This window comes from Brassica oleracea, chromosome C9, assembly GCF_000695525.1.
Source record: "Brassica oleracea var. oleracea cultivar TO1000 chromosome C9, BOL, whole genome shotgun sequence".
Classification (NCBI taxonomy): domain Eukaryota; kingdom Viridiplantae; phylum Streptophyta; class Magnoliopsida; order Brassicales; family Brassicaceae; genus Brassica; species Brassica oleracea.
Window position 1 is genome coordinate 40,227,684 of NC_027756.1, and position 14,593 is coordinate 40,242,276.

At 35.4% G+C, this 14,593-nt stretch overlaps 1 pseudogene; it reads right to left on the minus strand.

The window, feature by feature from the left end:
- Positions 1-5,948: 5,948 nt before the first annotated feature.
- Positions 5,949-11,384, minus strand: LOC106315003 (annotated as a pseudogene).
- Positions 11,385-14,593: the final 3,209 nt, after the last annotated feature.

Sequence of the window (14,593 nt, forward strand, 5' to 3'; positions counted from 1 at the left end):
TGCTGTGAATCAAGTGAGCCAACATATGCAGGCGCCAAAGGTACATCACTGGAAGATGGTTGATAGGATACTGAGGTATTTGAGTGGCTCGCATGGACAGGGAGTTTGAGAAGAGAGGAAACTCGACCAAAGAGGATAAGGGAGGATAAGGAAGGATAAGGGAGCACTTTGACAGCCTGTATGATGCTGGAAAGGAGAGGATGCTTTTACACTAGTGCAAGCATGTGAGAAAGCACAGCCAAGTGATTCAAAAGGAGTTCCAGTCTGTCCTTTGACTACACATGCTTATCCATTTCGAAAATCCTTGTTGCTCTCTCTATTAATACTTGTAAACCTCATCAGATATTAATTAATGGAGTTTTGAGTCTCTCTCTTTATTCTCTCACTAAAATCTCTTAATCTCTTTAATCTTTTCATCTGATTATCCCTGATTGGTTGAATCATGCTCTAATACACAAAAGTGTATACAGTAAATGAGTCTGGCAACTCATATGCTAATCTTTGTAATAGAATTATCTCCATACATTCATTTTGGACTTCTATTTACGCTCTTTAGTCCATGGATCAATGATAATTCATTTTAACTCATTCATTCTCCAACTGTTTATTTTCTCCCTCTATTGTTGGATAGACTAACTTTGAGTCTTTGCATAAATCTTATAAAAGCTTCTAGATTTTATCATTAATGGAGATCATATCCAACATATTCATAACCTCCCATCTTTTAGTTGTATGGTGGAGCAATTACAACTTGTGCAAATTTTCTAGGTGGGGATCTTTGGTTCCCGACCCAAAACCAATTTAATAGAGAGAGTTTTTAATTAATCTTTGGCATTACGTGAATCATTGCTGCTGCATCTTACGTATGAACATTAGCTACAATATGTTCATCATGTATATCCACATGCATAAAATAATCATCAAAGGCTTTTTAATTCACCAGTTTTACCAATTAGTCTCGCAAACATCTGGTTGCGATTTATGACAAGGATACATACGATCTTCTTGTTGATGCATTAACATATGATGGATGATCAGTCCACCAGTGGGTGATCAAGTCCACAAACATGTCTTTGTTTAAATAGGTTCTAAATCTATTTGACTGGTGAAATCTGTATTCTTATATTTCCTTGTAAGCAAGCAGAATATAGCAGATCATTCGTAAGAAACTTCTGGTTCTTCAACGAATATTTATATGATTATCTTTCGCATCATTACTAAACCGGGATGGCATAACCGGTTTGCCAAACCTTACACTTTCGGTAAACTTCTGGTTTACTATTACATTTATCTCCATTTTCTAATCATTGTGTAGTACAATACAATAGTGCTTTGGTGATACTTTTGATTGAAGGTATTCAACATTTCCATTTACTTATTGTCTCAACATTACTAGATTATAAATCTGGTGGTTTTATTTTATAAATAACTCTTTAAGTCTATTTCCAGTGTGAACATACTTCTGGATGTTCCACTTACTAGGGACGTGAGATTATCTAATCTTCCCCTCGAGATAATGATACTCCAAATTCATATATCTGGAATTGAATCCCACTTTATAATCAACAACATACTCAACTTAAGGTCATGTGTTATATCTTAGATCTTTTTGATCTTTGAGACTTGGAAAAGTATAACACATTAATGATTTTAAGTTGTGTTCCCATAAGCAAGCATGTATCTCCCCTCTAGAGCTTCCAATAATCTTGATACCACAAGACATTGTACTCACAATAATTTTCTTTCATCTTTAGATGATTGAATCATATATCTTCTTTATTACCATCTTTATTTTCTCAACTTTAAGTGAGAGTATGAGTTCTAAAAAAAAATCTTTGGATTTTGACCTAATTTATATCCACATTCACATTTACAATCACTTTTATGTCCACGTTTTTTTTGACCAATGTTGATTTTCTTTCTCATTATAAAATGTCAGATTCTCTTGAAGAGAATGATCATAATCAACTAGACGTGATTCATCATCTTACATCAGTAGCTCATTATTATTTTTTCTTGGTCTCAAAGAGACAAAATATAGTTATAAACTTCTTAAATCTCATTTTATCAATCGTGTGTCTACTAGACAACACTGGGGGTGATTGGTAGTTGCTGTAGGTGCTGTCCACAGCCCTATTTATTTCTAAAGCACCAAATTCAGAGCAATCAAGCTTTAAATTTTTTTTTGAAACCACAGCTCTTGAAATAACCTACAACTGTACAAGTGCTCTGCAGAGCCAAATATCCAAAACAATTTTTTAGTGTTTTCCATAAAATTCTACAGCAATAAAATCTAAAGCTACATCAAAAAGTTTACAGATTTTTTTGTACAGCAAAAATTTTAAAACTATACCAATCAGACCCACTATTTGTGTGAATAATATATTTTCCAATATATATGCATCACTAAAAAAAAATTTGAAAAATTTTATTTTTAAACTTAACATACAATGAGATTTATTTATAGACTTCGGGTATTGTAATCTCTAGAAGCAAAATAAATAGTGAGCTTTATATAATCACATTTAGATGATTATACCTTTTTGGATTGTTGTCCAAATATTTATGGATATTTAATGGTCAAGTCTTAAACTTAAAATTATCATATATTTAATGGTAATAAACTATAACATAAAACACATATGTCAAATTATATAGAGATATATATTATCATAAACATGTTATTTTAGAAATAAATAATATTCATATAATAATTATTTTATTCACTATCTTTTTACTATCATGCCATTAATCATTTTTAGATTATATTGATTAACTTTTCAACAAAATATTTAAACGAATCAAATGACATGTATAATTAATTTATTTAATCAAAACTTTATTTGACTATAAATTATTATTAAGCATGAAAGGGAATATAAACTTATCTCGATAGTAGAAGTAAAACAGGAATTGAAAATCTGGCATGAAGATGATTTTTAAAATATTTTCTGTCTTTCGGCTAGTTAGAATCTCAAATATACATAACCCTGCAATACTTAAAATTGCTCATAAAACATGGCTATATTGATATGTTAGTAAACATCAATATATAATATCAAAATTAATTATGTAGCATTATCCCAATATTATTATTAACAATACATAAAACATGTATAGTATTCAAAAGAATAACATTCGTTAATCTGTGGACTAGAGACCAAACAACATATAAAAGGAGTGAGCGGTAGAATATACAAATATGATTTTAGATAAATCATAAAGAATAATGACTATAGAACCGCTAGAACAAATACACTGTAATGCATATGAAACCATAAACATGATAGAAGACACATATTATTACTTATACATGAAGTTCGACGAATGTATCAACCGGTGAAATATAAATTAGTGAGAAACAAGAACCACTCATATCAAATAATATCATTTATTGTATTGACAGCAATAGGTCAAACTCAGACTCATATTATATTGCTAAAAGAACAAAGTATATATGTGAATAATAATACTATGACTATGTCATGTGTTAACTGTATGAACGAATTAAGTAATGAAACAATAACCATATATACTAACGTGATAGCATCAACACATATGACAATAAAGAGTATCAACTATAACAAGAAATGATTCGTAGGTTTTAATTGTAGTTATAGATTCTAACTTTTAGTTCACAGTATCAACAATAAAAATAGTGAGGTAAGTGGTGATGGTTATAACTTATAAACAAACCGATTGATTTTCATAATAAAACAGTAAATAGCAAAGACGGGCTCTTGATAACCAAACCTATTAACAATAAGCGATACAAATTACATCCTGTAAAATTAAATTAAACTAGTCATCTTTAACAGATGGACAACCATTGACAGTCATAAAATTAATCTGAATGCTATAATCTAAGTATAATACAAAGCCGTCTTGGTATCAAAAGACTACTCATTTTCTCTGGTGATTTATTAAATTAATAAAACCAGATCAATAACGATACAATATAAAAGAGCACCAGTCAAGTCAAGTCGTTCAAAGCAATAACATCTCGAGTAATTAAATTTTGAGCAAACAAACGAAAAAGAAACATGACCAACAAACGATTCTCTCATAATAACATAATAATCAGATCTAAATAATTGGTTAAAGCATGATCGATTAAGTATGATATTCAAGTATAGAGAATAATCCTTATCTTGATAGGTAGTGGTAGCAACATCAATCGAAGGCGTCAAAGAGGGATACGAAGACCACGTCTAAGAGCGAAACGAAGATGACCTCATAAGCTATGAGGAAATTTTTTTTTTTTTTCACTATGGTTTTGGATTTTTCTCAGCGGCTAGGGTTTCGTGCTGATAACGTATTGTGAATAAAGAGAAAGAGGAAATATGTTAATCTTATTATTAGTCCGTTGAGAGCGATACCTTATATAGAATACAAGTTAGGGTTTAGAAACCTTCTAGAACATGGGTTTTTGGGCATATGATGGACATCCACGTTAATATTCATAACACATATACATTTATCAAAAATTTGGGAGTGTGCGTACACTAAATATGTTTATTATTTGATTATAGGCGGCCGTGAATCATGCTATTAATCGTGATAATGGTTTATGTCATATTCTTAGTCTCTTAGATCGCACAAAATTTGTGTGTTAGATGAGATCTTGTGCGTTTGTAAATATCTATACAAATTTTTTTTTTGGTCAAAGTAAATATCTATACAATTTGTATTGTTTTGTCTTGGATCAAATGCACTAATCCTTCCAAATTCATCTTTTTTTTTATTTCATTTATTTTGTCTTATTTTTGTCTGTATACTGTATTCGCATAACAGAATATTCGGTTGTAGTCGGTTGTATACGAAGACAGATACCAAACCTATATCATGTTCGAGGCGGATTGAGTGAACCTGCTCAACATGTAGCCATGTCGGAGCAATATCCTGATTATTGGTCTAGTTTAAGCTAACGATTTAGCTCATTCATCAACGTTTTTTTTTTTTACTAATTCTGTTTGATAATTTGAAAGATTTATAAATGTTAGAAAAGTAGAAATGTTATTGTTTGCTTCTCTGGAGACGTTTACTGTATAACGTGAAAACGATCACGTGGGAGTGGGAATATTATTCAAAACGAAGCGACAAATGTTGGGACTGGCTCTCTCTGTAATTAGAATTTAGAACGTTACACTGAACGAACAACAACACATGAAAATTCAATAACCAATTCTTTTCTTACTAAATATGTGTCCTGACTTATCTGAAAATAAATCGTTTAATTCTTACGCGTAGCATATTAAAATGCGTATGAGAATACTAACAGTATTCATATAAAACGACCTAGATTCAGTATTTACAATGTTTTTGAAGTTTTTGTGCATTGAGTAAGAGACAACATCTGCTCAGTGACAGATCTTATCTCTCTATGCACCTTATTATTATAATGTCGCTCAATTTGCTTATTTCTTTCCTTCTGGGTTTCATGAGTCTTATTGTATGATCAATGTTCATACTGTTTCAATTTGATATGATCATAGGGCGTTTTCAAACGTCAAAAAATTTACTTGTGGAGCCGTTCACTCATTAGCTGGTCTTACTCGTTATCGTTCAATTGATGCAAGGTTTAACTAATTAGTATCTCAGTAAAGCAAAAAAAAAAAAATCACATTTTTAAGTCTAAGTTTTTTGTCCATAAATCTTATATGATCCTCAATATTATATTATAAATAAACCGAAATTTTTTGTCATACAATTGGTAGCAGATCAAAGAAAAACAAAACAAAACAAAAGGACTCGAGTTTGCAATTATTGTCGCTCTGAACCTGAAGATTTGGATAGACACAGTCTAAGAGATCAGAGCGACACCAAGATACTGACCCAGAAAACTAACATAAGACATAACCAGTTTCACTATTCACGATTATTAGGCCATAAATGTGAAGAGTACCTAGACTTATGAGAGGGTAGTAAGTGAGTGACTTCAGTTTCAGCTACTTTTCCCTTTTTTGCTTGAGAGTGATTTTGTCTCCAAGACAAAGAGAAATCCCTTGTGTCTTGCTTCGGATCCTTATGTAACCACTAAGCTTTTCATCTGTTTGTTTCTCTAGACTCACATTCAAAGCGTCTTCCTCAAACACACTCTTGGCTTATAAGTTAGCTGACAGAAACCCCACTCGCCTTATAACACATATCTGGCAAAATAAAAGAGAAGAGAATATGACAAATCCTCAACTTAGTTATTTTAAATATGATCGAGTACACACTGAACTTACGTAGGAGTGAGACACTTCATGTTCGTTGATTTGACAATGTGATCAAAAAACTCTTTCTCGTCTTGAATTATAGTGTTAACAACAACCTACCAAAAAAAAAACACCAGATTCCAGATTCCGTTTGAGTCATCAAAACAAAAAGAGATATTCAATTTTAATTATTAATACCTTGTTTTCCCATTCGAATTCTGCCCACATGGACCTGAATGCAGAATCAAAACACACAGCAGGACGTATATAATCTATGATATCGATATGTATGTCGTTAAGGACCCCTACGTTTTCGTTACATGACATTTGAAGTCTTGTAGACAATGTTCCCGAAGATGACTCCAGTATCTGTAGAGAAAAATTTGATGTTGCCTTTTTATCTTCTTCTTTGATTTAGGTGCGAGTGTGTAATTCTGAAGACATTGGACGAGCTTTAGATCTCCCATGGTCGTCAATTCCAAACACAGATTCTGGAGGGTTTCTCTAGTACGGTTGATAACAATGGCATTAATGACATAGTGATGTAATATCACATGTGCTTTCGCGTAGACTGGATCGCTGAATCTTGTGAGCTAAAGAGTGCAATTAATCTTATTTGCTTCATTTTCGTCTTTGGTGCATTCGCCGGTTGCACTTTTTAGGTCGTCTTATACTTTTTTTTAGGTCGTCTTATACTTGGTCTTCTAATTCAAGTAGAGTCATACCTTGAGAGAGATTTCATTAAGATAATGCCCCACTGTGATATGTATATATATATATAGAAACAGAGAAAGCTTGGGATTTCATTACCTTTCGTCTCTTCAGATGGAAGTAATCAATGAGATCATCAGGTTGTGTGTTAGATATTTGGGCCTTGGCTTTAAGTTCCTATAGTTCACGAAGTTGTTGCTTGGAGAGCATTTTGACAAAACTGTGGCTAGATTGCAACCATATCTTCTTCATTGTAAGTGAATATGATTTCCCTTGAATATTTACATTATCATTCCTCAAAATATATAGTACAATCAAATGAGAGATATCAGGGAAGTTCCTAACTAATAGGAATATACACAAGCATATTCTAACTGATACAAGAGATAATGCTTATCTTGTAATACCCTCCCGCAATTGGAGTGTGGGTGTAGTCACGCCAAGACTGGATTGAAGTCCGTGAACAAGGTCATTGGTTGCCCCTTTGTGAAGATGTCAGCGTACTGGAGAGTAGAAGGTATGTGCATTACTCGAACTTCACCCATTTTTACTTTCTTTCGTACAAAATGGATGTCTATTTCAATGTGCTTGGTTCGTTGATGTTGTACTGGATTCGTCGACAAGTACACCGCACTAACATTGTCACAGTATATCAATGTAGCTTGTTGAAGTGGGTTGCCCATCTCCATAAGAAGGTTTCGTAGCCAGCAAGCTTCAGCTACAGCATTCGCCATGCCTTTGTACTCAGCCTCCGCGCTTGATCGAGAAACAGCTGGCTGACGTTTTGCTGACCATGAGACAAGGTTGTTGCCAAGATAAAGGCAGTAACCAGAAGTTGAGCATCTTGTTGTGGGACAACCACCCCAATCAGCATCTGTATAAGCTGTGAGCGTCAACTTTTGTTGCCTTAGGAGCTGTAGACCGAGCTGTTTGGTTCCTTGGATATAGCGGATAACTCGTTTGAGAGCTAGGAGATGGCCTTCGCATGGATCGTGCATGAAGAGGCAGAGATGCTGCACAACATAAGATATGTCGGGTCTAGTGAATGTAAGGTACTGGAGAGCCCCGACCAAGCTTCGATATTCAGTCGGATTTTGCATGGGTTTGCCTTCTTCTTCCGAGAGTTTTGATTTTAAATCCACTGGTGTAGCGCATGGTTTGCAGTCCGACATTCCAGCTCGTGCAATAATGTCCTCAACATACTTGGACTGGTTTAGAAACAGCCCTTTGTCGTTGAATGTAGCTGAGATGCTGAGGAATGAATGGATATTGCCTGAAACTGACATATGAAATTCTGATTTCAGTAGCTTTATAATTGTTTCCTTTAGAGTTGACGTCGAGGCTGTGATGATGATGTCGTCGACGTATAGAATCAGATAGGCTTGAACTCCATTTTTCCTGTATATAAACAAGCTTGTATCCATTTTGCTTTGCTCAAAGCCAATGTTAGTAATAAAATTAACAAAGCGAGCATTCCAAGCCCTTAGGGCTTGTTTTAGGCCATAAATCGATCGCTTAAGCTTGCATACATGATTTGGCTTTGATTGATCAACAAACTCAGGAGGTTGAAACATAAAGACAGGTTCATCAAGTGTGCCATGGAGGAATGCATTTTGCACATCAAGTTGATGTACGTCCCAGTCATTGGCAAGAAGTCATACTTGATAGGTGTGTTATGTTGAGATTTATCATAAGGGAAGTTGTTTTCATCAAAGCTCACATTGCGTGAGATGATGACTTTTCTGGTGTCGAGATCATAACACATGTATCCACGATGATTTTGAGGATAGCCAAGGAAAACACATTTTGAAGATCTTGGTGAAAGCTTATGAAGATGAGAGTGATTGATGTTTCGATAATATAAACAACCAAAACTCTTAAGTGAGAAAATGATACCAGTTTGTTGAAAAGAACAGAGAGAAGACGCCTGTTTTGAATGGTTTTTGAAGGTAAGAGATTGAGAATATGGACTGTCGTGTGAAGAGCCTCCACCCAAAAGGTTGAAGGTAGATGAGCTTGAAAGAGAAGGCTACGCACTGCATTGTTGATAGTGCGTATCATCCTTTCTGATTTTCCGTTTTGTTGAGAAGAGTAGGGACATGAAAAACGGAAGGTTATACCCTTTGTTGCAAAGAATTCATGAAACCGGTTGTTATTAAACTCGCCACCATTGTCGCATTGAAGTGACTTTATGTCTTTGCCAAACTGGGTCTTGACATAGGTGGTGAAGTTAACAAACTTTGAGTATGTCTCATGTTTGTGTCACATGGGGTAAACCCAGAGAAAGTGGGTTAAGTGATCAAGGAAGAGTATGTAGTACCGGATCCCACTTATACTCGGTATCAGCGACGTCCATAGATCATAGTGTATGATTTCAAAAGGCTCTTTGACAGTGTTTGTAGAAGTAAAGAAGGGAAGCTTAGTGTGTTTGGCAAACTGGCAAGCTGGGCATAAATGAAATTGGTCTCTTTTATTACATGATAAAGAAGAAGTAGATAGCAGAAAATTTAAAGTTTGGTCACCATGATGAGCAAGGCGGCGATGCCAAACATCATAAGAGGCAGTAAGAAAAGCTGTGGGTTGCGTAGTCGCTTTATTATTGAGTTTGTGAAGAGGATACAAGTCTCCAGTGCTGTCACTGCGGAGAATTGGCTTCCTGGTTGTTAGATCCTTCACAGAAAAACCGAAAGGATCAAACTCAACAGAACATTTGTTATCACGAGTAAAGCGACATACATAATTAAATTTTTGATAATTGAGGGTGTGACAAGAACATTGTTTAGAGAAAGAGGATGAGTTTTAGTAGGAAAATAGATGTATCCAGATGAGTTTATTGAAATCCTACATCCGTTTGCAATGGTGACTGGTTTTCCGATGCTATAATTAAAAACGGACTTAAAATTACATGTGGTGTTGGAGAGATGTGCTGTTGCGCCTGAGTCCATATACCACTGGTTATCGGACGGATCCATAAGCGTCAATGTATTGAATGCTGAAGCGAAATCCATTGTTGGCTCATGTTTTTGGTTCGCGGCATTACCAGACGCTCCATGTTGTTGTTGAGGACGAGCTACAAGGAGACCTTGTTGAGGGAAGGGCATGTTAGGTAGTTGAATCCATGGATTGAATTGTTGAGCAGGCTACATGGGGTAACCGGCTTGCCAGTATGGCGTGTTCTACTGATTGAACTGTGGGCGGTTTTGATTGTAGTTGTGTCTGCCTCTGCCCCGATTGTTACCTCTTCCTCTGTTTCCTCTGTTTTGGTTGAAGCGTGCTGGTTGTTGTTGTTGATGTCCGCTTTTGGGATCTGAGTTTGAGACAGTGGCAATGAGCACCTTGGAGGAGGAAGACGACACATCATTTGTGGACAGTGCCTTCTTACCTTTGCCAAGTCGCTCTTCTTCTAAGATCAGCATGGAACGGGCTTCCTCAAATGTAGGAAAAGGTTGGCGACGCATGATGACGTTGATGTTGTCGTACTTGCCATTGAGTCTGTTGAGCATGTATGTGACCAAGGTTCTCTCTGAGACTGGTGCATCTACGTTAGCTAGGAGATCTGAGATTGACTTGAGCTCTTGACAATAGGCATGGATAGAAAGATCGCCTATCTCTGTCGTACGGAGTTTGTGGTCAAGTTGGATTGCGCGTGCCTCTTTGTTGTTGCGGAAGAAGTTCTCAAGGCGAATCCAGATCTCGCGTGATGTTCCTCCAGGTTTGAAGGTGCTTTTGAACAAGTCCTTGGACAGTGTTCCGTACAACCATAGTTTGACTAAGCTGTCTCGTTTAGTCCACCCAATATCACCGTCAGCAGGCAACAACGTTCCGTCTAAATGACCTAAAACGTCGAAACTCTGGCAGTGGGTGAGGAAGAACTCCCTCCAGGCATCATAGTTGTCGTCATCAATATCTAGAAGAAAGGGAATGTAATGTTTTATATTGGTTACGCCATAAGCTCTCTCGATTTGAGCTGATGCAGCGGCCATTTATGATTCAGAAAGATAGAGAAATGAATGAAAAAGAATGAGAATAAGAAAAGGAGAAGAAGCGTGAAAGAGAGATTGAGAGAGAAAAAATTGGTTCAGGAACGAGAACGCTTTGATACCATGTAAGTGAATATGATTTCCCTTGAATATTTATGTTATCATTCCTCCAAATATATAGTACAATCGAATGAGAGATATCATGGAAGTTCCTAACTAATAGGAATATACACAAGCATATTCTAAATGATACAAGAGATAATGCTTATCATCTAATATTCATCTCATCACTAGTATGGCAAATCAGTTTTATGCGCATCACAATCCTCTCACAGGAGTGCGGATCAATTGAATGAGGGAACCACATGTGATTGTCCTAGTTGCAGCATTGAGACGTTGATGAGTAAAGTTTGTGCCTGTTCTAGTTCCTTACTATTGATTTCAGTCACGTATTAAAGAAAAACTTAAACAATTAGGCCTTAAACCAGCCCATTTCATTCGGTAAGCTATTCAACCCATAAGTCCTAGATCAATGACATGACATTAATTTTTAGTTCTGTCAACTATGATAAGTTTGATGCTTTTTTTGGTTCGGTCTTTTTCTATACTAATGACATTCGATCCTAAAATGTAAATCTTCAAGGAAGGACAGGGGACTGGAATTGTCGAAGCACAACGTTCGCAATAGCAGAAATTGCTCTGAATTTTTATTTTTCAAAAAAAAAAACAGACTTGGCAGTATTTGTCGAGTTGATGCTGATAGAAGGTTAAAGAACGGATATATAAGTCGCATCAAGCATTTTGCCAATAACGAAACTTTAATATCAATACTATTAAAAGAGAAAGAGCCCTATCTATTTACACAAAGTTGTTGCACCTTTTTATTAAACTTAATTTTTTTGGTCTTACCATATATTTTTGTAACATTACATTAATTACATTATACCATATCTGTATCTGTTTCTACTCTAACAAAAAAATCAATAACGTTACACCATATATTTAGAGATTACTAAAACATTATACCAAAACAATGAATTAATATTTTGGTCTTATTGTATATTATTATTTTATAAAATTGGATAAATGTGCCCAAACCTATACACAAACTTATATAGAAATTTAATTAAAAATAAATTATTTAATTTCGAAAACAAACTCGCGGGTCAAAATCTAGTTTCTTGGTTAAAAGTCTTCACTAGTAAATAAATTATAATATCTATAACAATAAAACAGGTTTTTCTCCCTTCTCCTGCGTCCACGTCAGTATGGAGAGCGGAGCGTTTTGCGCGCGTGTCGACACATCAGGCCACTTGCGAATTTTTTTTTTCAGCCGGTTTTCTGAATGCACTTATTTGAACTGGGCTTTTTATATTTACAAATTAAGCCTGAACCTAAAGCCATGTTAGGAACTCATTCTAAATTAGGTTTCGTCTTCCATCTTTCTCTTGCACTTCGACCTCGACGATGAGATTCCACAGAGACTGTAAGCGTCGTTCCAATCTTCGTAATGTATCACCATCCATAAATCTGTTATTTACTCCGAGTTTTCCGTGATTAATCTACTCCGCCCACTTGAAGCATTCAATCTACCTCTTCGTTTCCCACTGTAACCGGCTAAAGCCTCAACTATAAATATCAGACCTTTCTGCGATGTTCAGTTCAACTCAAACGAGATAAATGGTAACGTTTTATGCAGGAATCAAGATTTATAACATAAACAAGCTCCATGGGAAACCTATTCATCTAAACAAGATACATTTGTTCCTCTATCTTTTGTTATTAAGCATAATATTTTTTATTTACTAGGAAGTTTTTAGGAACTTTTTAGCAAAAAAGAAAAAAAAAGTTTTGGGAACTTGGATTCTTGCGAGTTTTGTTGCAGAGACATATTTAATTGCTCCTCTCCTGTTGTAATTGAATTAGGACTCTCAAGATAGGAAGACTTTCGATGTTGGTACTAATCTTTTCATTGGAAACCTTGGCTCTGTATGTATATATGATATCTGGTGGTAACTATATTGTGAAATAATTTAGGAAAAGAAAAAAAAAACTATATTGTGAAATATTGGTATTTCACTACAATAGCTGATTAGGTTTTGCTTTAACAGGATGTGGATGAAAAGATCGTGTATGATACTTTCAGCACATTTGGTGAATTGGTGGCATTGCTTCTAATCCTAAAGTAAAATCTTTATTGTTGTTGATAATATATTATCTGTAATCTTTGATAAATATGTCATTGTGGTGGGGAAAAAGATCATGGCTGTACGCTTAAGAATCTGATGCTCCTAAATGTTCATTTCAGATAATTTGAAGTTTACAGACCGGGTCTTGGCTCCAAGTTGTCCCCGGGTCTCTGAAGCCGTTACCCTTGCCCAGTGGATCTCTCAAAGCTACACGTGAGTTTTCTTTCTTTCATTACAAACCTCGAGCTAACTAATGATGATGTCTTAAGTCTAATGTTTGTTGTTGCAGTCACAACTTAGGCTCGGAGTTAGTAAACGATTGCCTCTCTTGGAAGCAAGACTCTGTTGAAACTTATATGGAATCACCAAGATGCCATCTTGTGTTGCTCTTTAAAGGTGAGTCAGAGTGTCCATAGGGTAATTTTAAACATTTTAACCGTGCCTGGTTTAATATAGTCTATGTTATGTTTGCAGCCTCAACCAGTGTTTATGTTCGCGAACCAAGCTGGTTTAGACATGCTTGAGACAACGCTTGTAGCCTTACAAGACATTGCACTGGAAAAGATCTTTGATGAATCTGGTCGAAAGGCTCTTTGCTCAGACTTCGCCAAGCTAATGCAACAGGTAAAAAAGAAACAAAAAAAAAAACCTTACAGTCATAAGATAATGTCTGCGACTCATTAGTCTTCTCTCTACAGGAATTTGCGTGCTTGCCTTCAGGAATCTGTTTGTCTACAATGGGGGACATGCCACTTATGAACAAGCTGTTGCTTGGAAAGTGTTTGCTGTATCCGATAACGACAATAATAATAATTTGCATTGTCTTGCTTTCTCCTTTGTAAACTGGTCGTTTGTGTAGTCTCATCTCTGATGAGTGTATTAGTAAAGGCTAATCAAATTTACATTATAGACAACACACTTTTTGTTGTTGTTGTTGCGTAAGTGTCTTGTCTCTTTTTTTATCATATTTTCATTGTGTTTTACATATATATATTTAAGTCTTTAATCATATACTTAAAGAGAAACAAATAATCATCCGTTTTTAACGGAACTATTTTCAGAACTTCATGCACCTAGCTGGTAAACCTGTCTTCTGATTAACAGCAACAATCTCAGAGACATTTTTGCAACAAAGAACGTCTTGACCAAGCTTAGCACCTGCAGCTTTAAAACCTTTGAGAGAAACCGGAACGTTAAATAGGTTGAGTGATGGAAGCTTTGAAACAAGAGGAAGTTTCAGGTTCGGTAAGAAGTTTCTAAAATCATCCATAAGCAAAGGAACTTCGAAGTCGGTTTTGTTGTGTTTCACCACGTTGTTTTTAGCTGCAATGTGAGCTGGTTCCATGTCGTTGGTTGAGAAGCTTTGTTGGTTAGGGAAGTTCTAATGTACATGTCGATCAAGAACTTCTTCCAAAAAGCTTGCCAACCATTAGTTTTTGAAGTTTTCTAAACCTCATAATCAATGATATAGGAATTAAACCTAAAATAAAAATAGTTTTGTAATTTTGAAAAA